General features: G+C 40.9%; 1 protein-coding gene across 2 annotated transcripts in view; it reads right to left on the bottom strand.

Moving 5' to 3' along the window:
• camkk1a (calcium/calmodulin-dependent protein kinase kinase 1, alpha a) overlaps window positions 1–22198 on the bottom strand; it is a 65845-nt gene extending 43647 nt beyond the window's left edge. Inside the window, exon 1 of one of the 2 annotated variants that reach the window (XM_069700741.1) lies at window positions 21716–22198. The gene's annotated coding sequence lies outside the window, so the exon portion shown is untranslated. The remainder of the gene's footprint in view (window positions 1–21715) is intronic. The other variant, XM_069700740.1, reaches the window with a different exon arrangement.
• Between the last annotated feature and the right edge of the window lie 3250 nt (window positions 22199–25448).

Below are 25448 nucleotides of genomic sequence, written 5' to 3'. Positions count from 1 at the left end.
ATGAAAGTTTTCTCTTCACTACGAGACCTTCGTCATGATACTGATGATAAACTGGAGAAGACAACTAAAACCAGCAGAGTGAGGGCAGATGACCATTGAGTACGAATTTTGTCACTTAACGTTATGTTTTCACCAACAAGGTGAGGTAGGGGCGTGATGCACGGCCAGGTTGTCTAGTGTTTACAATAGCTACAAATGGTACGCTTTATGATCAGTACTAGCAGCTTCCTCATGCATGGCCACCTTCTTTCCTATCTTTAGCTCTCTCCAAGCAATATCATCTGGCTACTTAACTTTTTTGTTTTTGAATGGGTAGTAAAAGGGGAGAGACTGAGCAAAGGGAACTGAAGGTCACCTATTGGTTTTTGAACGTTTTGAAGCCTCAAGTTTGGCATTTCAGCCATTGCCGTCCTGCGTAAATCTGAGTCAATCTGACTGATAAAACAAGGAGACAATGCGAGCCCACCTATAGGGGAAACCTGACCACACCTCAGGCATTTCAATCAAACCAGACACGGCCAGAAACACACCACTCCTTGAGGCCTGATATCTAATTAGTATGGAATTATTTACAGAAGGAGCAGAACACGGAGCCGAAGGAGTGAATTCAGCTGATGACGCCATTATGACTTGTGGAAAAAATTAACGACTTTGTATTTCAAGAGAGAAGTTGATGCTTTTTCATTCTGTCCTGGCCCTATGGCAGCCCACTGTAAATTTAATGTAAAGAACCTGGGTGGGATTCTTGACTCCTCATTGAAATTAGATCTCCAGATTAAATCTGTTGTTAAAGCCAGTTTCTTTCAGCTAAGAGCTTTAGCTAAGGTCAAGTCCTTTCTCTCCTCAAAAGACCTGGAGAAAGTCATTCATGCATTTATCTCCTCTGGGTTGGACTATTGCAATTCTCTGCATGTTGGAATTGGCCTGAATCTTTTATCTTGACTTCAACTGGTGCAGAACGCTGCAGCGAGGCTTCTAACAAGCGTGAGCAAATTTCACCAATCTTAAAATCTTTTCATTGGCTACCTGTCCAGTATAGAGTTGATTTTAAAATCTAATGTTTGTTTACAAGTGTTTAAATGGAACCGCCCCTGCCTATCTGTTTGACCTCTTGCAGCCCTATATCCCACCTTGGTCGCTCAGGTCTCTCAACCAACAGTTATTAGTTGTACTAGATCTAAAATGACAAGCCGGGAAGACCGTACCTTCTCTGTTGCAGCTCCAAAGCTCTGGAACAACCTTCTCCTTCATGTTCGGTCATCAACCTCTTTACCAATGTTTAAAAGCTGTTTAAAAACCTATTTATTTTCACTGGCCTTTCCACTTTAACCTCTACTTAATATTTTTATGTGATTTGTGTTAATTCAATCTTGATTTTGATGTTACTTGTTTTAAGTTGATCGACTGTATGTCTGTTTGTCTATGTGCAGCACTGTAGTCAACCTTTGTTGTGTTTTTGAATGGGAGGCAAATGGAACCAGAGGCATTTTGGAGCCAGCCCCTACTGGCCGTCAGTGGCATTACACTTTAAAGCAATTCCACATTGGTTTCACATTTCAGACCCTGACGCTACGTCCATCTTTGAAGTTTCCAAGCAATGCTTCCTGGCTCATGTAGGCACAGCCGGCTCGGCTCCGCCAGCTGGAAAACGTTTTGGTTCGACTTCATCTACCATCAACGCTGAGTGTACATAGTAAATGGTTTGCACTTATATAGCCCCTTTTCACCTTAACAGCCTCAAATCACTTCACCCACTGACACACATTCAGAAGTTGCTCAGCTGCCATTGGGAGCAACTTGGGGATCAGTCTGTCTGGCTCAAGGACACTTGGGCATGTGGGCAGGAAGAGCCGGGATCAAACCAGCAACTTTAAGATTAGTGGGCCACCCGCTCTACCATTTTTCCTTTATTAACATGCTGCAGCTTTTATGTGAGTGTGCATCTTACCCAATGATGGTGCTGAATGGAATATTAAGGAAAAAGTTAAACAACATTAATGGTAGTAGTAGCTTTGAGATCAAGGGTTGTAGTGTCAAATAACATACAAAGCATCAGCTGTAACAATGACATGAGGAACTATGCACAGCAGACAGTAAATGGAGGACAGTCCTGTCACCTCTATTATAACGACTCTATTCTCCATTCGCAGGTGTCATGAATGTCACAGTGTATTGGTTCCTGTGTGTTTCAATCTCACCGGTAACCATGACACACACACACACACACACACACACACACACACACACACACACACACACACACACACACACACACACACACACACACACACACACACACACACACACACACACACACACACATCATAATTTGCCCACCTACATTTGCATATTTCAAATGTCTTTTATTTGAACTATGCAAATAGCAAATGAAGGAAAAAAAAAAAAACTTCTAAGTGCAGCGAGGGGAAATGCATTGTTTGACTCCTGAATCCTTTGAGAAAAACAAAAAGGAGCCGTCATATTTTGCTAATTCTTATCACAACTAGTAATTATGTGTTTCTTGAAGTGGGGTGTCACTGCTGCATCGTTCAGCCCGCTGCATGTGTGAGCAATATCCTGGCAGAAGTGAGAGGCGGAGGAGAAGCAGCAGTCCGGTTAATTTTAGCTGCACTGCGACTTTTATTTCCATTATGCAGGACCATTTTTTATTGGCTTTTACATTTCGTTTCAAATCTAACCTTTTTATTTTCACTGCTTCCATTTGTCTCATCTGATAAATGTTTGAGATGAAACAAAACACTTGTATTACTCTCCACAGCTGTGACTGTTGGGAGTCAGCTCAGGTTCATTCAAGATCTAACTGTTTGTGTATTCTCATCTACTAGCTTTTAACACATGGGACTTAGAGTAATGTCTAATAGCAATGCTTCAATACTTATTCACTAAAACTGTCTCTCATGGGAGTTAAATAATTTAGTTATCAAATTAATGACATCTGACTGGTACAATAAAATCAAAGCTTTATCTGTCTTCAAAGAGGAATACAGATTAGATTTTTTTTTTTTTTGTATTTCATAGATATAATTTAATGCATCACATGAAGCAAACTGACAACTGTAGTACAATTTCTGTCCTTTTACAGACTTAAATGTCCATGTGGGGGATTTTGTGCAGGACGCGCAGGAGGGAGATTTAAAGGTACAAATCTCGGTTTTACTCAAAGTGACAGCAGGACAAACCTGTTCCAGCACCATCTGAACAGAAGCAACATATGCACCATGTTCCCATCCCAAATCGCGTCACCAGTTTTACAACACATAACCCAGCGGAAAGAAACTGCCATTTTAAACTGAGAAACGTGGTTTACATTTACACAGTCAATGCCTGTCTTTACTCAGGTACTGAAAACTATTGATACCAAATATATATTTCCCAGACCAACAATTTCCTAATGCTGGTCTGGCACATATTGTTTAGCCTTATAGTTCTTAAAGAAAAGAGTGTAGTTTTAATAAAGAAAACTCTTTTTGAATCAAGTTTTCTCTTGAGTTTACTCAGAGAAAGAAATTAAAGGAAATGCTTCATAATACCAAAAGATGTATATGTAAAAACATGTTTTTTAAAAAGGGCTAGCATTACAACTACTTCATTTTTCACCTGTTATTCCTTGTTTTCTGTTTTCTTTCTGAATATCTTTTCTTTTTGGGGGAGGGGGGCAGGCTGGTATAAGTTCTATATTATTTACTTGTGTTGGCAATATGTGGTTTTGAAGCATCTTTAATACATGTTTTCTCTTCTATTATCTGCACCAGTGTTTAATCATACATGTTGTCTTCATCCTTATCTGACTGTGGCATCAGACATGACATGTAAACTGCAATGAGTCTGACTGATGCTTCACTTTACCCTGAGGAAAACCAGTGTGTGGTCGATACATGTTGTTACTGTTTGTATCATGTAGATAATAAAACCTTTTGTACCTCGCCAAAGAGGACTTTCTTGTGCACGTTGATTTCCTCCCTAAACATTAGGAAAGCCACTTCATCTATTTTTACTTCTCTTGGTAAACAATCAATATATTTGTTTAAACTAAACAAAATTAAACAATATGTGCACAGTAGATGTGGAAATTGTTATTTCCATGTTTAGTAACCAATCAACAAGATGAAATACAGTATACTGCTGCTAATTGAAGCAATTAAAAAGATTGATGCTTTCTCGCAACAATATGAGATGCTGCAGAGGCAACTTTGAATATTTATACTCATATAACTGTCTACGATCTTTCTTCAAATAGCTAAACGAATTGAAGAAATAGCAGACAGACAGATTAAAACAGGGAGAACCGCACCGCAATACGGCGTGTTTTCAATGGCTTCTTTCAATTCAGTTTAGATAGAAAGAAGCTTCAGCAGAGCCAATTACAGTGAGAGGGGAAAGTTGGCTGTAGAGGGTGAACAAATGAATCCATTTTGCTTCCATTAGTAAACCACTTCCACCCTTAACCTGCCTTCAATTTGTCTCCACCATTATTTGGTTGTGTGCACAGCAAACAGAGCATCCAAGGCCGAAATCAAAAGACATCCTTTATCCACTGGTATGAAAGGCAGAGAAAGTGTGGGACAAACCAAACTAATGCACCCAAAGAATCGTTCATCATGTGGTCGTTCACGTATAATGGTTCTGCATATTTTGTTCAGGTTTTTCTTTACCTCTTCCTCAAGGACCCCCCTTGACAAGGTGCAAAGAGGAAGCACCGTACCTATTCGACAGGATTGAAAGCTTCATGTGCTCGTTAAGACAAGTGTCTGACCTGGGCGACCTGCTGTGATTTATATTTCCTGAAAAATACAGTCTTTATCTGTGTAACTGCAGAATACAGGGAGGTTTTGAGAGTAGAGGACATGGCTGTGCCTTAAAAGCATATGTTTGGTTCTCTCTTCCTTTAAAAGCAGCTGAGCAGCAGTGAACTCCTTCGTCAACATGTCTGGGTCAAATGCAATCAACTGTGATTGTTCTCTGATTACAAAGATGTGATTGGAAGACAATCTGCATTGCAATGACTTTAAACTAAAACAGATTTGTGTGTGTGTGTGTGTGTGTTTGCATAATACATTGAAATCACACTGAAATGCCATTTTGTTTTCAGATCTTCTGTGATGTCCGTGTTGTAAGATTGGAGGCATATCTTCTTCACATGTTGCTATGGACAAACTGAGAACTACTGACGCAGAACACAGCACTTATTGATGGACAACATACTGTGGCCACATGCCTATAACGTTTTCCCAATAAAAATTAATCTTAGTAGGAATTAGGCACGGTACAATGTTTGAAGGTGACCATGGCGCCCTAGAGGTAGACAGTAATTATCTTGACCAGTGTGGTGACATGGTATGGATGGTCTACAGGATTTATACTTCTAAAAAGATATGTTCGAGATGTCACTGGTCCACGTCCAAATATTGTCGAACAGAAAATGTATGGATGCATTGGTTCAATTTGGTAAATATATGAATACTTGCCTGTTGTCCTCATCTTACATGATAGTAAATTGAAAGTGGGAGGGCTTGGATTGTAGTTTGAAAAAAACAGAACAATTTGAAGACGTCAAGCTTAAAAATGTCACCTGGAAAATGTTATGATGAACATTTTTCATTCTGATGTGATGATTCATAGACCAGATGAATCACTGCTGGAAATGAAAACATGCTTCAGGTTTGGTTAGATTCTCAGACTTTGGAAACATCATAAATTATCTCAAAATGACTTGTTAAGGGCAGGGTTTTTTGTTGTCATGGTTACAATAAAAAAAAGATGTGGTTGAGGTTGGGGTACGATCGTGATGATAAAAAAAAAAAAATAACAACAACACTGGCTATCAGATATAATCTGTGGTCTGAGACGTTGAAGTTTGATGCTTTGTTGAACCATGCTTCCTCCCGGGCTCCCACAATAATTAATATGTCTGCTAGATGGCGCTGTGACTTGTATATTTGTCCTTTTTTGGGGAATTTGCTGAAATACTATCAATGACAGCAACAAAATACTGTCGATTAAAAAATGGTAAAACCATCAAAATAATGTTGCAGCATTGTTTCTTGCATAAATATATTCGAATGACAAAGTAATTAAACAATGGAGGAAGTCAGGTGAAACAGTTAAATGGCCACGGAGGAGGTTAGGGTGGATGGAAGGGTCAACAAAACACTGGATTTTAACAGGAAAGTGCTGCCAACAATCAGTCATATTTCTTTTAATCATGACTGTTTCATAGAACCTTGACTGCACGTTCAAAATTGTAAAAAATCAGCACGCACAAATCAATACTATGGGCAAGAAAATTAAAAATTAACACGTTTCAGCTAAAAGCCATCATCAACTTTGGCTGATCATCTTGGATGATTCATTTTTTGCCCACAATTGGTTGAAGTCTTAGTGATTTATGAGTGAAAGTATTCTGTCTGTTTTGATCCGTGCCTCAACCGTGCAGCCATCAGTATTCAAGATTTGTCCTTATTGTCCTTATTTTATTAGTATTAGTTTAGTAGAAGGCCTAAACCAAACATTTACTGTAGGATGGCATCATCACATTGTCACATCACAAAAAGGTTTATGTATTTTTCTGCAGTGATACTTGCGGCTGCTGCTACCCTATGTATCAGAGGGGTTGTGACTACACAGTCAATTAGGCGGACTTGCTGTCATGAAACCACACTGACTAAGAACTAAGTAAATGTCGGCAGATCAAAAGAAATGAAATATGTTATGTGTTAATCTCTGGGTTGAAAGTACGAGCTGAATCTTTGAGCTCTGATCCCCACAGCACCTTACAAAAAGGAACTAATTATAAACATTTACCGTACAGTCCTACTCGTGCTGAGACTGCATGCAAACATCAGACTGCTGGGTCTCTGTATATGCGGTTGCCTGGGACTTTTCTGGGTGTCATTAATATCTTAGTGCTAATCAAAAGTTAACATCAAGTCGGAGAGAACCATTATATTAGATGGCAAATTTACATTGTGCTGTAATGGATGTGCGGAGCTTCATCTCCACTGTTCTCGTCATTAAAAAAAACAACTTTCAAAACTGATTACAGGACAAATGTCAGCATTGACTGGGTGTCTAATTAAAGGGTGCTGTAATCAAATTCACTTCATTTGTACAGTGAAATCTGCACATTAATGGCACAGTTGACCATAAGTGCAGAAGCTGGTGTGCTGGAGTTGCTGGTATTAACATCATAAACCTGTCCGTGCAATACTTTGTCTTAATTTGGGACCAATTTAATGTCAAGTCAATTGGAAAATAACAAGAATTCAGTGCTCCACGTTCAGTATTGGCAGTGTTTGCCGGCTGGAAACAACATTTACGAGTTATGTGATAAGAAAATCTCTACTAATAAAATAAGGATGATAAGGACAAAACATTTTTACAGCAGGGTTTTACAGACTACAGACACTCTCACTGGCTCTTATCCCATATTCAATAAAAGGCTACAATCAGCCTAAACCAATACATCAACCTAACACTTCTTTATATTAAATATGAGATCCTAAACTGAAGAGGTTTTTCCGTCCTGCAGCTTCACTCTCCCTGGGCCCACAGGTTGATCTGGCCTTCCTCTATAGTCGCCTCCTCTTGTCATGTTTCATCTCACTCAAACCAAGGATGGGCCACATTAACTGTTGAGAAAAAAGAAAAAAAAAAGAAAAAATTCGCAAGGCTAGCACGGGCAGAAAGCCCAGCGGGAACATCAACTGGCTGCTCCGAACAGATGATAGAGCGAGTCTACAGAACAGCACGGATTTGCATGGCTTTTGTGAACATGCACGCATACACACCTGCCCACTCACACGCTCCCACACACACTCGATTTAGTTTTTTGAACAAGGATTAAGGGAGACATTTCATCCCCTGTGCGAACACGTGCACACTGGAATTAACTTTTCCCCATGTTCTGCCTGTTATGGAGACAAACAGTCAGTGGCGATTACGCTGCATCATCTTTGCGCGAGTGAGCCTCGTTCATTTGGAGCAGAGTGTCACTTTAAGAGGCCTCTGGAAACAAGGGGAGAACTCAGTAATCAGTCATCGGCTGTGATCGAGGGACACTCTCAGCACTTTGACAGAAAATATATTCATCAACATTCAAAGACAACTTATTCTTTGGAGCAACAACAGATGCAGAATGACACATCGGCATCCAAAACGCCTCATCAGACACAGTGATACTCACTGCATCACACCAGCGGCTGCAGAAAGCAGAACACTGTTATGATCAACTCTTCAGTTCCTTTTGAGACATTTTGACCTGACGATGGCGCTATATGAAAAAGTTATGGGAAACATCATAGTGATTGCAACTTATTCTCAAGCGGACATTAACTTTTGCACCAAATTTTATGGAAGTCCATCCAATAATTGGAACTTGAGGAGAACTCAGGAGATCAACAAATACTTTCATAGTTTCTTTATAAAGTACTTACTTAATATTTAAATTCTCCTAAATGACTACGAAGAAATGTCACATCCTGGTTGCAATGACTGATAATATACAGTGTGTACACAGAAAACAGATTGGGAACAAGAGGAAATCAACAGCTGCTACAGCTCCATACCCAAAGCAGAGACAGTCTAGGTCCCGGCTCAAAAGAATTCTTTATTCTTTGTATTGCTGGTGAAAAGTTCATGTCCATAAACAAAAAGGTAGCGTTAAACACAGAACAAACACAATAATTGCAGCACCTTTCAGTAGAAAACACTCCCCTGTGTGTTCATCTCTCACAGACTAATCCCTGGAACTCTTTAATTCAATCCACAGGATTAGCAGGCAACTGTACGAGACACAACTAACTATATACATAAACCAGTTAAACATATTCATGCAGAGCCAATCAATGAGATATGATGGAGAAAGCAGGCAGCTGGACTCAGGGTCCATGAGCAGCGATCAATGTGACCAGACTGAAAATCCGGACAATCCCAAACAAATCCGGGGCCACCGTGTCTCTGAGGTTGGCTGCCTCAGGCGATAATAAGCCCAGGATTACACAGGATATAAGCGTGCAAACTGCAAGTGCAAGTTGGATGAGCCAATTATTTCTCCTCTACTCACACTGACAATGAGCCTGCAGCTTCCAGCATGGCTGACCTTCCAGGAATTCTAGAAATATCGTCTGACAAGGGTCCCTCTAATAAGAACAGACCAGCCGGGGATCGCCACCTCCACAGAGATGGAAAAGAATTTGCACATATGTGTTGTACGGGACTCTTTATATTTTCAGGTGGGGAGGGCCTTGATTGTGGCTCCACCCACTGTCAATGTGACTCTGCACAGGGCTGGCTGGTAGCCAGACCTGCTACTAGTAAATTGTCTATTTCTGGAAGCAGATATGTGAAGGGATAGTGAGGGTTAATATAGAAGAGAAACACAATGCAACCACTCTTTCATTGACCCTCACAATACTGCAATACTGGAAATCTGTGATGAGGTGAACCTGCAGAGGATTAATCTGTTGCTACAGAGAATGAGAAGCCATATATCTTTTCCACTGGGAGAGATACTATAAATCCCTCAGAGAGGCATCATATCCCAGTGATCTCTATCCCTTCTCATCACTGATAGGAACCTGTGGTCAGGTGGCAGGCAGGCTGCTAGGTCAGTCCTGATGCACAGAGTCTGGTGATGACTGCAGCTTACCATCATCTAGCAGACTAATTCAGTATCCACAGTGAGCTGAGCCAGAAAACAAGCCAAGCTTTAACTATTCATCACAGACTCAACAATACAAATGTATACAACATGAGCAAATGCTGAATTAAGTCCATAAGCACAGAGTACCTTTTTTTAAATCGTTTTTAAGGTGTGTGTGTGTGTGTGTGTGTGTGTGTGTGTGTGTGTGTGTGTGTGTGTGTGTGTGTGTGTGTGTGTGTGTGTGTGTGTGTGTGTGTGTGTGTGTGTGTGTGCTGCCCCTGTCTAATATGGCAGCAGAGAGGTGGACTCTACAAGACCTCTCTGAGGGTCACCTGTAGTATCTGCTACTAAGATGTTAACAGTGAGTCCCGTAGTGCCACAGATCAGACTGGTTCCATCACATACTCCAACACCCTGTTGCTGCATGGTGGTTCGTCTCTTCTTGGACCACTGTCAGCAGGTAGGCCATTTCACAGACGAACATAGTTTGATGATCTTTATCAAAGTTGCTCCGGTCTTTAAGCCTGATCATTTTTCTTGCATCCAACAGGTCGACTACGAGCCATTGTGACTTTTTTCGTGAGCAGTCATGATGTCATATTTGTTCTCTACTCTAAAGTTTTTATTACGAGACCTTTTCAGTCTCACTGCTCAAATGCAATATCCGACAGTACTGGCAGTAATGTCCCTGAAGGTGTATTCATATGTTCAAAGTGACAACTCCAATCTTTAAAGCAAATAACAAACGATGTGGCAACAGACTCTCACTGCAGAGACAGACCCTAAAGTGATGGACTGAGATATCGACACTGGCATTCATAGATCCGAGTAATCCAAAACTGCAGACTCACATTCAACAGAAGTTTATAGTAAACAATAAATATTTTTTTCAGTAAACTCCAAATACATATTTACAGTCTGATATTTCTTTATTAAAGAAAGACAATATTTATATGCTTATATCACGATTGGCTAGCAAGTAAACTGTAAACACATGCAGAGTATTCATACGTTTTTTTTACTTGCTTAGCCTGCAGGAAGTGCTGTGCAGGAATGATATGCCAGGTTTTGCCTCAACTAAATAAGGTTAGGTTTAGGAAAAGATCATGGTTTGAGTTAAGGAAATGTTTTCTATATGGTTGACTCTAATTTTTAGCCGTTTTCAAAGACATCTTGCCCTCTTTTAACAGAGGGACAATAGAAAAAAGCTTTTGAGTTGAATATGACGCAGTCGCAATTAGATTAGGTTTAGGCAACTAAACTACTTGATTTGGTTTGGGAAAAGATCATGGTTTCACGTAAGTATTGGTATGTAATTAATTTACATACGTTACTTAAAAGAAATCCACTTCAACTTTTGCTTACAAACAAATTCCAACGCCGGCCTCACGGGTGAAACTCCTGTTCTTTTTCCAACCAACCACCAACGATCTCCTCCTTATGCAGACTTTATCATCTTTGTACTTTGTCACATGAACTCCGTAACATGACCTCCTTCCCCATGTCATATATGTGTGATATGTGTGTACTTTTCATGCCTAGGTGTGGCAAATCGTGACACTGACACGGTATTCTCTAGTGGAGGATATTCTAAAATGATAGTCTGACATACCGGATGTACACTGTTGTTATGAATATGCCAGTGGGCGACAATTTCATTCGATACTCTCTTTCCCTTCTGCTATGTGTGTGTTACTGTTTCCAAATCCCGGTCGCTACGGGAAACAACAACAGCAACCTTCAAGCGAGTAGGCTACGCTTAAAATGGCAAGTCTTAACGAAGATTTGGATCATGCAGTAAGGCAGGTCTGTTGGATTTTTAGGTGTTTGAGGGGGTTCAGGCATTTTAACACCATGGCTCGCCTCCCAATGTCCAAATGTTCCACAACAACAAGTTGCTCCTAAAACTGTTTTGCAGTGATGCAGCCTCTTCGTTCTCCAGTGCTGAGTGAGACTGCTTCGATGATCTACAGCGGTGCAACCCAGGTGTTTTCTTCATACAGCCGCGGGTGTTTTACCCCCACTGCGTCTTCATGCACGTGTGTGTGTGTGTGTGTGTGTGTGTGTGTGTGTGTGTGTGTGTGTGTGTGTGTGTGTGTGTGTGTGTGTGTGTGTGTGTGTGTGTGTGTGTGTGTGTGTGTGTGTGTTTATGGCCTAACAAGTGTGGTCTGACTGTGAGAGCGTGTATGCGAAGCCATGCAGGTGAAGATTATAGTGAAGGTGTCTAAAACGGAAACATGACCAACATTCACGCCCCCGACTGTGGATAATAATCTAATGAGCACTTTTTTTCTGCACAATTAGGTAGGTAGGTATATACTTTATTACACTTAAAGTGCTGTGGCCAGTTACAGTCATTTCCTCCTGTGAATGGTTTGACCCTTAAAGTTAGCCACATATCATCATCACTGTGTTCTCTGCCGGCTGAAGTCAGCTCCTTCCTGAGTCGTCACTGCAAGACACGAGGCTTTCCTCGAGCTAATCTGTCTCTTGCAGCATTTCAAACATTAAACAAATGTTATCTCCTTGGAACAGGTTCCTCAATGTGAATCTGGTGGTTAAAAAACAAACAAACAAACCTAAAAAAGGCTCGCAGAAACAACATCAGACGTGTGATTGTGTTTTCTGTCTGTGGAAAGTTCACACGCAGAGGACAAGACCGACATCGCTGCGAGCAGGCTGCTGGTATCAGAGAGGGAGCGACTGTTTAGCCCAGCGGTCCTCTGATGACTCATCTTAATAATGTTTCTCCTTGACGACAGACGATCTTTACTGACATTATTTGCAGCTCATTTGACTTAAAAATGTCATTTACACTTTTTTATTCGATACTGTATTATATTTGAAGCTTTGTGTGACACAGTTTTTAATGTGCTAAAAGTTGACAAATCAAAGGTCTTTGATACTTACATCATTTTAACTCCAGAGCGGCAACAGCTGGCTGATTAATTGATTAGATGGAAAAAGTGTAAATAATTAATAGTTTGAGTTTTTTTAAGCAAACATGCCAAAAGATGTTGAGAGCCTCTGAAAATGCAGATTTAATCTGTTATTTCATTGTAAACAGAACGTCTTTGGATTTGTTGTTGTTGTTTGGACATTTTAAAGTCATTTAAAAATATACCTTTGACCCAAAAAAAGCTGCACCGGATGTTTTTTTTATTATTATTTCCGAAATGATTGCTCACTAATCGATTGATAAATGAATATTTTCCTGATAACAAAAAATGGACTGGCAATCTCACACAAAACACCCAATTTCTCCATTTTAGAAGATGTATTTCTACATGTATTGACAGAAATTGGTGACTAATGTTAGAAGCTTATTTTCAGCCCTGGGATGCCGGTCGTGTTCTTCTTCCCACAGCATGAGGGCCAGTTTATTCTTAAGAAATAGAAGAATTGCAGCCCTCCGAGCTGTGAGCCTCTTTCTCCCTTCATCAGTAATGGTAGCGGCAGCGCTGAAGAGTCTCTTATTCTCCACTCTGGTGGAAGCTACAAAGATACATTTTGATGCAGGAGCCCGGAGAGGGGAGCCGATGTTGGTCGATTCTCCAAAACTGGAATGGATTTGAGGAACGGTTTGCTCACTAAAATAGGTTGCCTTCTCAAATAGAGAGCACTGGAGCGAGCTGGTCCGGGGTCAGTTCTGCTCCTCACTCCTCCAGGGTTTCATCAAAAAGACTACCAGCTCTGCTCTTTCATGCAACGCCAACAACCACACACAGTGATATTTATAGGGGGCTACTGCAATGACACCTGAGCAGAAATAGTGAAGCAAGAAAAGCTAAGGACTGGGGGTTCTGTCAGCAGAGATCTGAGCAGAGGTTTAAGCTTCTTCTCTTTAGCTGGCACAGCTCACTGAAATCACAAGGCTTTCTTTGGAGCCAAGAGAGACAATTCCTCCCCCAGCAACGCTGTCAGTGCAAAGCAGCAGCAGCAGACAATCTGGCAGATCCTCCTCCACTGCTACTACACACATCATTTATAGACGCGGAGAAGGCAAAACTTTGTTATATATGAATTTTTTTATTTTATGTCACAGCACAAGGAGGACTGAGGAAACACTTAGCTGTTACATCCGGTGGAATAAATTATCTCCAAGACAAACATAGCACGACAGAGCAAGGTGGAGAGATCGACAAACTTATTACGATTGATCCTTAGGGGGGAGACTAACGTTTGAAACTACTTTCAATCAATCCAATGGTTGATGAGCTATTTCACCCCAAACCATATATATCAGCCTGCTGGTGATTAATTGAGGTTCATCCTCTGGGGGCCATGAATGTCTCAACAAAATAGATTTCTGTCTGCATCAAACTGGTGGACTGACAGCTGCAGTGTTGTCCCTCGAGGGCCCCCACTGCAGGCACGGTTAATAATGACCAGAAAGAAAATGCAGTACTTAAGTAAATGCAACAACTTCACATCAGATTATTACAACTGTAAGACAGAAGGCATCTGCACCTTGAGTGTAAATATACTGTGGTATTTTCCTAGTATCAGCACGTGCTGCAAAGTAAACACCAGCTACATGGACGTGGAGCGAATCCATGTCTTTTTCTGTATGTGGAGGAAAGAGCAGCCAAACACACACACACACCTGGTCCAAGTAGGAAAACTATCCACACAAACCCAAGTCCACCCATGTATCACTTGAATCAGATTTAAACAAAACACAAAAAATACCATCTGTTAATGCAAATCTCATTACTACTATCACATAGCTGTCACATGTGGGTTGGGTGGCAAACTACAGAAGCCTCTGTGAGTGTGTGGGCATTCACTCCAAATCACACAGAAATGCATTTACTATTTTTGTATCATTTAAGCTTAAATCCATTTCTTTTTCCTCAGGAAGGAAATGAAATGGTGTTGTAGTGTAGAACAGGTGGCCGACCCGGAGAGGTAGGCAGGGCCTCGGCTGTCTGTAGCATACCCAAAGGAGTACGCTGGGATAAGTCGCCACGGAGGAGATGCTGGTGTCAGGGTTTGTGGAAGAGTTTTGGAAAGAACGCAGACGAGAGTCTCTGGAGGTCAGAAACAAACTCAACCAGCCATTCATAATTTCAGTTAGCTCTGTGGCCATATGGAAATAACAGCAGAACTCTGGGTACGTGCGGTAGAATCACATCTGAAGATAGCAGGACATGAGTAGAAGTAGAATTTAGAGATTTAACAGCTACATGTCTTTTTCAAGGGACTGATGGGTATTCTGTGTCACTTTGGCTGACAAATCTTCAGGCTTACGATGCTGTTAATATTGTCTTTTAACAAGTGATTCCATAATGAATTACCAAGCTAAAAACATTGTTTAAAGAAAATACAGATTTCTTGGGAGTCAGACTACCGACTCAAACCTTTCAGGCAGGTCTGAGACCTCAAAACAACGGAAACGTCTTAATCAATACTTGATCGTCTTGGATTTCATTTTTATCTTCCTCCAGCTTCGACGTGTTCTTCCACTAAACGTGTTCTGATGAAAGACATTAACTGGTGCAGGTTTCCGGCAGGCGTCTCGTGCCTGCTGGTGTCTCTCATACACAGACTAATGAGAACGGGGGGGAAGTGCAACTGGGGTGGAGTGCCGGCTAGCACTTGGATTAGGTTAACTGAGAGATCTGAGAACCCCCCCCAGAGTCCTTACTGGTCGTGCTTTGAATAATGAAGGCTAATATGCAGATGTGACTGTGCACCTGCCACAGAATGAACTAATGAGGACGTGTAACTGTATTAATGCATTCATCTTCTCCAAACACCTATAAACACTTGAGACACAGTTAGTTTTACAATTATGTTTCTTTTAAGGTCATTGGCATTTAAAATTAGACGTGGTAATAGTTAAAGGTAACCTTCAGCCACAGCAGGATGCCCGTTTCACTGCGCCTTCACAGCCTTTGTTGTGAATTCAAAAGCTGTGACTTTTCACATGCTAATGTCAGCTAATGTCACTCAAAATCAGGAGTCAAGAAATGGATGGAAAAGTCAAGGGATATATGGAAAGCCAGGGGATTGATCCTCTGGGGTCCATCAATCCATCTAGCAGATGTTGAGATATTTCACAGGTTAAAAGTGAATATTATGTCCTGCTGATGATGCTGAAGGTGTGTCAGGGCATCAGGATTCATTGCCGTTCACTGACAAACCGGCACTACCATTTATAGAGCCATTTTAGGATGCAAATCCTTTTTAATATTGCAGTATTTTTTGCAAAATTCCCATTTTTACTTTACCGTTTACTGACTTATTAACAGTCAACACAGTCCAAGGTCAGAAAATCATAGTACAGTTGAATAACTAGGCAACAACATCTCATGAGATGCACGATGCAACTTTTTTCTGCTTGTCTGATCATGTGAGAGTGACAAGCCCTCCATATCAGTCTTCTCTCACTCCAGCCAATAAAAAAAAAGAAAAAAAGATAGATAGCAAAGTGGCTGAGCTGCAACTATAGAGTTCATGCATTATCAGGCAACATGAAATGTGTGAACTCAACCCCCTGCCAGTCAAACCAATCCCTCCTACCTGCTCTGTGTGTGTCCTGGCTTCTCTGTGTCTGAAATAAAAGACTGTCAAAACCCTCTTTCAACACCAGAATCATAATATATTGGTATTCTCGTTTTATTATGTATTTATAGTATTGTGGTATCAGAACAGAGGAAGTTCTCCGATTATGCATTCAAATCAGCATTGATATAATATTTTTTTGTGTAGCCTAAAGTAGAAATGATTTAACACCATGTGTAACTTTGCACCGACAACAGCCTATTTAATCTGCTCTATGTATCTACATCACATGCTTCATTTATGCTCTGAGATGTGGTGTTGTATAAGTGAGGACATCTTTTGAGTTGACTGACATGAAAACCTCTTAAGATGTAAACATCAGTGCACAGACTTAGTCTACAGTAGCGGTACCGACCAGTTATAGTGTGCATTTTCCTTCCTAAATGAGCCAATAGGAAGCAGTGGATTAGTCATTAGTGAAATGATACGTGTGCGTGTTCATCTAACAGTAATATCACAAAAACTAGGTGGAAATAAGAGTTAGAATTTGCACAGTTTGGAAATTAATACTGATTTATTTCTTTTTTTGTCATCTTTAATCATCAATATTTAATCTGAACAAGTATAGGCTGTTTTTTAGTGGGTAATTTCTAGATTGTACAGGTTACACGACGAAATAAAATCTAAAAGAAATCAACAAGAATAACTACTGCATGTGTTGCTTAGGTGAAGGCTTGATTTGTGTCCATATGGACACAATTTATGAGCTGCATGCTGCCTCAGAGCATGGATGCAAGAAAGAGCTGGTGAGAGACAGACAAACAGGACAAGGCTGTTTTTCAGGGGGCACTTCAGCAGTTTAGGATCGCACCTGTTAGGGAGACAGACGAACAAGACAAAGAGCTTAAAGACACGCTAATATCTCTGTACTAAATTTAGTTAAATGCTAACGTGTTGACAATGCAGATAAAGCAGATATGATGTTCACCATTTTCACCATCACATTTGAGCATATTGGCAAGTTCACATTTTTCTATTAATAATAAATTGAAATTATTTTTGGCAGCTTTGAAAAATCGATGGATGTGGCAGAAGAATTTCAACAAGTACAACCATTAGCACCCTTGACCTCATTTTCCTCTGCGCTTTAGCTCTGCCAGGCTGTAACCATGGCAACTCTCTAAAACATACACACCAGCAAATGAAACATGTTCACATAGCCAAACATAAATATGTCTTCAATGACAGTCATCTGTCTTTACCGAGCCAGTGAGCTCTTGTCCTTTTTTGTCCAATTTTTGCAGATTTAACAAAAAGTGATTTTTGTAAAACGTACCTACAGCAACTTTAAGATAAATGTCTGAACAAAATGTCAGTCCATCTGATGATTGTTAAGAAATCTAATTTTCAAATCAAAGTGGCGGACCAAGTGACGGACTAACATCGCCGTGCTTGGAGCCTCATTGCTAATATGGTAAAAAAAAATTTTTTTTAAAAATCAATAGTCCACACCGAATAGATTTGCATTCATTATTATTTGTGTGTTTTAAGCTGCTTTGTAACAGACTTTCTGTTACATATAGAGTTGCAACGATGAAATGATTAATCAATTAGTTGATCAACAGAAAAATCATCTGCAACTATTTAGATAAGAATTTTTGATAATGATTCTTTGATGTTTTTATATCTTTAAAGCAAAATACCCAAAATTTAGTCGCTCCATCTTCTCAAAAGTGGTGATTTGATGCTTTTGCTTCACTAAACTGAATATCTTTGTTTTGCACTGATAATCAGACAAAACAAGAAGTGTGAATTATCAATTAATCAAGATGATCATGATGATGATCATAATGAAGATAACCATTAGCTGCAGCCCTAGTTTTGTTTGTGATTCCAAGTCCAAGGTGAAATAACCCCAGTGACATCACTATGACATCACCAGGGTTATTTTCCCTGACCTTAGAAAGCTTCGCCCAGAACTGTTTTTACAGGCTGAGTAGTAATCAACAAGTTAACTGGCCATGACGTGTAAAATGGTGAAATGTGCCTGGAATAAGATGACGGGCAGGTTTTGTTTCTTTAAATGATGAGGACTGGAAACAGACAATGAGCTGCAGACTGAAGCAAGGTGTGAAAACACAGTACAAACAACAGCTTAAGTCAGATGTAATTGTGCCCCTTTACCAAGTGACTGTAATACATCAAACAGCACAGCACACCCTTCACACATAATGAAATTCTCTTTATTTCTACAGCTCACACATTCCTGTTAACCTGCTTTCTGTCGGTCCTTCCAGCCCTGATGGAGAGCCTGCCTGGTAACTCGGCGTGAATCCATGACAGGAGAGCAAACACAGAGAGCTTCCAGGAATCGGAGGCCGATTCCACCGAGGAGGCGACGGATGCTTTGCTAACAGTACCAACAGAAACACTCCATTAAGTACAGCTGCATGAGAGCCTGAGACATCAAATAAGGTGCTGTTCGCTGTGGATACAACAGGCCTGAACGTCACAACACTCCACACTGGAAAACCTGCTGAAGTTGCTGTCTCCCGTCTCTGGGGGGGGGAACTACTCTCTGAAAGTGTACATGCTGCTCTCCAGCAGACTGAGTTTTTTCAAAATGATCATGAAGGTTAATGTCTCTAAAAAACAACAACAATTGCACTTGTCCCTGTTTTGCTTCCTTTGACTATCAAAGCATCAAATCCCACCAACGCTTCCCGACTCTGGGTCAAGGTCAGGCACGGATTTCCATTTTCATCCCGTTTGAGTGCCTGTAAATTTATCTTAGCGGCTGGCCTCACACACACACAGACGGACGGACATGCATGCACACACACACACACACACACACACGTTTGTACAGCTGTCTTTGTGAGGACATTCATTGACATAATGAATTCCCTAAGCCCTTTACTCTAACCTTAACCATAAGTACCAAACTCCCAAACCTTACACTGACCCTAAACGCTAACTTTGACCCTCAAGCAGCCCTTTAAAGGGGTGGACGAAAGTGAGCACCAGCCAAAATACCCTCATTCCCATAGATCGTTTGCACATTTAAACACACACACACACACGCACGCGCACACACACACACACACACACACACACACACACACACACACACACACACACACACACACACACACACACACACACACACACACACACACAGAGCTGTAGAGGTGATGATCACTCTACAGATCAAATCAAACAAATGTAAGAGTCTCCTGCTTTAACTTCATCAAAGAAAGGCTCTTCCAGCCCCTTGCTCTACAGAGACTTGATGATCACCATCAACTGATGTGATGCCTGAAAATAGAAAATGAGCTGCAGCCGTGTGGACCAACCAGCACAGAGCGGTCCGAGGGCAGAGACCCTCCCTGCATATCCTCTCAGTCTCAGAGTGGAGCTGTGCTTGACATAATATGGCCGAATGATGTTCTGGCCTGCATGTAGAACTGTTTAGGACATTTACTAAAGACTGTAATGTTGTAATGACATTGTAAACGCAGGCAAACACACAATGCTGATTTCTTTCACTCCCAGCCTTGTGCAAGTGATTTCCCAGAGGATCTGGAGGAGCTCGGAGCTGTTGATATGTCCTCTTTTTGAGTAGCCGTGCTCTAATATGGTTAGTAAAGCCCATGTTGAAAGGGGGTTAAAGCTGTAGTCACATTCAGTAAAAAAAAAATTTAAAAAAGGGAAACCAAGGAGACACATGCAACAATAAATTAAAATCACTTAATAAACCTTTTTTTTTTCACCTGAAAAATCCAACCAGATAAAAAAAAAATCCAAACTAAACACACAGCTAGTGGTGATGTACTGTGCATTTCCAGCCACATTTTTCTGTCTGTTTTTCTTCTCTGTACATACAATTGGCCAAACCACAATTTTGCACCAAGAGATAGCAACTGTGCACATCCCCAAAAGGACAAAAGGCAAGGCAGTCATTTTGCTGCTGGTTTGTTCAGATTGGAGAACCATTTAATCTTCATCTCAGTCCCCACATGAGTCTCCCAATCCCGTTTCTGTCATTTAATGCTCCTAAAGGTGAATGCAAAACGTTAAATGAGGCCACATAAGCGAGGTCAAACTGCTCGGCATGATGCTCACACTTACTGTACATCAGCACTGTTGCAACGTAGCCTCCGGCCAACTCGGCTCAACTCATTTTAAATATTGACCCTTGGGGATTTAACTCATTACGCCCGCAAGCCCAAATGGAAACTGGTTCTCTGCCTGCTGAGCAAACCCTTCACCTCACTCTGATAGTGCTTCAGTTAGGTTAAGTACGAAAGCACCAATGTTTCAGTCATTCGCTGCGTGTCATTCATGCTCTCGCTGATAGTTTTTTCAGGAGTCAATTCATTATGAAGTCATGCTTCAAGTGACTTCAAAAGGAACACTTCCACTGTGCGCCTCATAAAGGAGGGATTAAACAACATGTGAACAGGCTAAAATGAGCATCACTTCAGGTGGACATGGAGCCTTGGCGTCGTTTTAAGTCGCTGCCGAGGGATGAAAGCCATCTAACAAATACTATTTAAACACAGACAATCTGAGAGGCTTTCATGGCATCAGTTCTTTGAATACAAACTATCAGCTGCACACTACAGTCATACTGTCAATGCAGATAGGTCAACGTTACACTAGGGGGCTTAATAAGCATTTGGGCCACAAACATCGGCACTATTAAATATTTAAATGTTTTCTCTAAAAATTTTAAATAAGAAAATACAGATAAATGCTCATTTTATTTATCAGAAAACAAAGAATTCCCATTTCATGCTTATTTGGACCAACTAACTGTCTAAAATGGAAATATATCAATTACAACATTTAGAGTAACAGTAGAAAAAGCTGCTACATATTTGAGATGCTGGGCCCAGTAAAAAAAAATTAAATTAAAAAAAAAAAAAAGTTCCTTTATAAGTGACTTCAGTGTTTAATCGATTATTACAAGTGTTCATTTTGAGGATGAATCCTGCTGACTGACGAATCAGCTAAATATTTCAGCACTGCTTCTCATAACAGGCACCCTGAAATACATGAATACATACTCACGCCCTTACGGGTCCAAGGAGAAAACCTGTAATCAAACCTGACATCTCAACTGGATTATATCATAGATAAAGTTATGGGGGACCACGGGTCGAACTGAGAGATCACTGGCGGGACCCCGGACCAGAGTTTGTAAAGAACTACAGTTAAATTCCTAGCAGTACTGTGTCGGGTATGAGGCAGCATCCTCTCTGCCAGGTGTGTGACACAGATCAGAGGCACATCATGCATGCAGCAGTTTAACGGTGCAAAGTGGTGAACATCCAACAAACTGCAGATCCAATCAGCCTGTGTGCCGACCCAGCTATTCACTGAACATCAATAAAACACGGCCGGGAAGCACGTGCACTGACATCCAGCTGCATTGCACAACATCAAACCCGGCTTTACTTCCCCCCCCCCCCCCTTATCTGCACAGCGACGACTGATCCCTGCGACGGGGAATAACATGATCTTAAAAGTTTCACTCACCCAAGCGAGCGCGCGGGCGTGCTCGAGCCCCTTTGAAGCGTTCCAGTCACAGGGATCCGGAGGGATGTCCCGTTTGGACCCACGGTGCCTGTTTGATTCACTCTGATCGCAGCCGATTGTTCCCGCGGACTAACAGGCACGCATCAGCACGCGCTCCTCTGCTAGGTGTGCGGCAGGATCATCGGCTGACCTGAGTCGAGTCCCATGTTTCACACCCTCTCTTCCGGAAAACACGGCCAGCCCAGCCTACACACTCCCCTCCGCTGTGTACGTTGAAGCCGCGGAGTGAAGACACCCAGCGGCAGGACGCGCGCGCGCGCGCGCGCGCACACACACACACACACACACACACACACTGTCCCACAGTTCCGCGCTGCTGTTGTTGCACCACTGCAACGTGCCGCCAGCAGCGACCGGGCTGCCCACAAACACTTTGACACACTGACTGCTTTGTTGCGCGTCGACAGCACACGGAGCCTCCAACTTTTATTATTTGGCAAGGAATGAATCTATGGGTCCTAAGATCCGCCCTGTTCCTGCAGCATGACAGCGCACCGAGCCTTTGTTCACTGGGAGCTGTCATATAGCACAACTTCTGATTCACATCATAAAATACAGCACTACACGTTCAAAGAATTCAACTGAAGGGTTTATAATGTGGAATGTCCCGCTGCTCCTCCATTAATGACTGGACAGTATTTAGAGTGAGCAGCGCCTCTCGTGGACATTTTCCTGCTTCATTTCCCAAATGACAAAATTCCAATGAAGGTCTGAGTAATTAGTGAAGATTAGCGGAGCGAGCAGAGCAACAGTCCAATTACTGACCCTCTACTGCAGTCTCCTCAACATATTGAAGGCAATACATTCATCTCATGGCCATTACATTATTTCTCTGGCACTTACCACACGTTGTATTTTTAGTTTAATTTATTTAAATAGATAATTCATTGCTCATTTTAAAATGGGATTTTGGGGGATAACGTTTCTGGTAGTTTGGACAGAAAACCAAGAAGAATTAGACACACCCTTTATTTATTGTTGTTTGAGTTTTTATTTTGTATTGTTGTTGACCTTTGGTTTGGTATTAGTATGACTGCATTCACAATGCAAACCCAAACCCGTGTGGTTTACCCTTAGAGGGACTCGCTCTCCGTGAACCGTGTGGATTACCTTGGCCGGGGCTGGAAGCTGCATCCTCATGAGGTCGTTTCCTGCTCTGAAGCTGTGTTCGTAGACCGCTGGACTATCTTCAGCGCTGAAAGACGAGTCCCGGCAGGGAAAGTGTTTCTGAGTTCACTCAGAGCTTTCCAGTGACTCAACCAACAGTCTGGTTAACTCAACAGGTACAAGATTCTACTTCACCAAGGTTTCTATTAATGGTTCAAATTCCACCTTGGCCTGTTGATGGTGATTCAACTTTTAGTGAAGCTGAAAGGTTTGGAGAAATTAAAAAAGCTTTGCATACACTACACATTACAGGAAGATATTTAATATCACTGCGGCACAGCCCTTGAAAACACATATATCTACTATCCAAAGAATGTCTGCTGCAATTTTGGTTGCATTTGAATGAATATTTGTGGACGGTGGAGTTATAGGTTGCAGTGAGCCAAAGATTTGTCACAATGAAGACAACATTCTGGGAAGATCGGTGGTGCAGTGGTTAGCACTGTTGCCGCTTGATAAGAAGGTTTGGGGTTCGATCCCCAGAGGAGAGAGGCGTGTAACGAGTTTTTGAATATGATAAAGCCTCCAAAAATCCAGTTGTTTACAGAGAATAATAACACATTATAAATCCTTGAATAACAATAAGGCTTTTGCACCATCTATGCTCGGGCCCTAATAATATTCCATCACACAAAACATACTTTTAAAAAATGAATGAAAACAAAGAAATTATTAAAACAACAACAAATTAATGATCTAAAACGATCTAAGAGAAAAAAAAAGAAGCTTCTAATGGTGAACAGTTTATCTTTAACCAAATGTTCATTTTTGCATGGATAGTTGAACAGTCCTTAAATGGCTTTTGTGAATTAGTGCAGCACAATGAAATGTATATTTGGCATGCAAATAACAAAATTATACCACTTTTATTGTAAGATAAATTAGAATATGGATTTTGCGCTATAGTAGTGGTGGTGGTACACTAGACTGCATTGTACTGAAATGTGTGCCTAAAATTTTGGCCTCTCCATTAACGTACATTAGGGGACAAAATATATCTTTGTAAAAGTATCATTTCTTGTCAGAATTGTTGCCCTACAATATAAAAAAAAATGCTCAGTGAGTGTATAATTATGGTTGCAAAGAAACATCATGGTTAACACATTTGGACCTATAAAAAACACATCCTTTTGTCCTCTATCTCCATCTTCTTCTAAGACGTTTTGTCACATTTGGAAGTTTATATCCACAAAATTATCAAAAATGATACAGACAACAAACAGAAAGGACAACCTAACACTCAAATAACTGTGCATGAGTGGAGTGAATTCACATTGAAGTTACTTCAGCTTGGAGTCTGTCTTATATAATCAAACACACCCTCTCTGTCCAAATCATTCAACCGCAAGTACTGTTAACAAATCTGAACATTTGCAACACACTGTATCACCAGACTTTTAAAGGGCTCATTAAAGTGCTTCCTCAAGCACCTCCAGTTTGGGTCCATTGATCGTAGCCACAGATAACTCCATAATCAATATATCTACCCACTGAGGGCACCACACTGACACAACCAAAGTGGAGCTTTCCATCTCATTTGCTATCAGGCATTTTGCTGCAGTGGATCCATAATTTCCTCTGAAACATAAGCTCATGTTAGAGTCATCATTTAATACTTGAGAGGGAACCGTGTAAGAATCCATTTTCACAAACCTGCTCCCAAAATTTTTCAACAGATCACATCAAATCACAGGACAGTCCCTCGCTGATTATAATCAGGAGGCGCTGCCAGCTTCATCAAGAATATTTTCCTCATAAAGAAAGAGTCAAAACAACAGTTTGATAATTCATAAATGGTCATTATTATTAAATAAAGTCTACATGTGTCTTTAGTTTTACCTGTAATTTGTTAAACAAACTTGTGAGACGATGTGTAGTCTGTTGAATGTCACACAGCTGACATGGAGCTGAAGATAGAGGAAGAAAGAGTGAGCTGGGAAGTCCCTCACTGACACAACACTGAGTGAACTTTAACCAGCATTGGTTGTTTTGAACTTTAATAGACATAACTGCACATAATCAGCAAAAATATAGTGACATTTTTAGTGTAAATTAAGCTGGAGATTAGAAGATACCAATATGCAACAATATAGGGTCTATGTGGCCATTCATTATGTCTCCCTAAGTTATATTTAATATTTAAAGGGGATCCTATCTTATCACTCAGACCCGCACTTATAGCATTATCAGTCCAATTCTAATTATCGTGCTCCAACTGAACATTAGTTTGCATGGTCAAACTGGTGAATCTCTATTTTTATAATACACTGTCTGTTTCAGAGGAATCAGGTGAGCAGTTTCTCTATACCTCACATCACACTGCAGAGCTGCCCGGTTATTTACACAGACAGTAGTCTTCTATTGTTTGATGTTGAGCTGCTCCAGTGGTGCGATACATGGTGGAGACTGGGTTCAGACACAAATCAAACCACCATCTCACTGCTGACAGATCCAGATCCACAGTGTCTGATATGGGTTTAAAAAAAATCTCAAAAGCACATTTACT

This window comes from Brachyistius frenatus, unplaced genomic scaffold (assembly GCF_029030835.1).
Source record: "Brachyistius frenatus isolate BFR_SWC_R1_liver_20210118 unplaced genomic scaffold, ASM2903083v1 Contig_34, whole genome shotgun sequence".
Lineage (NCBI taxonomy): Eukaryota > Metazoa > Chordata > Actinopteri > Embiotocidae > Brachyistius > Brachyistius frenatus.
The sequence above is the reverse complement of the archived record's forward strand: the minus strand, read 5'-3'. Positions and strand labels throughout refer to the sequence as shown.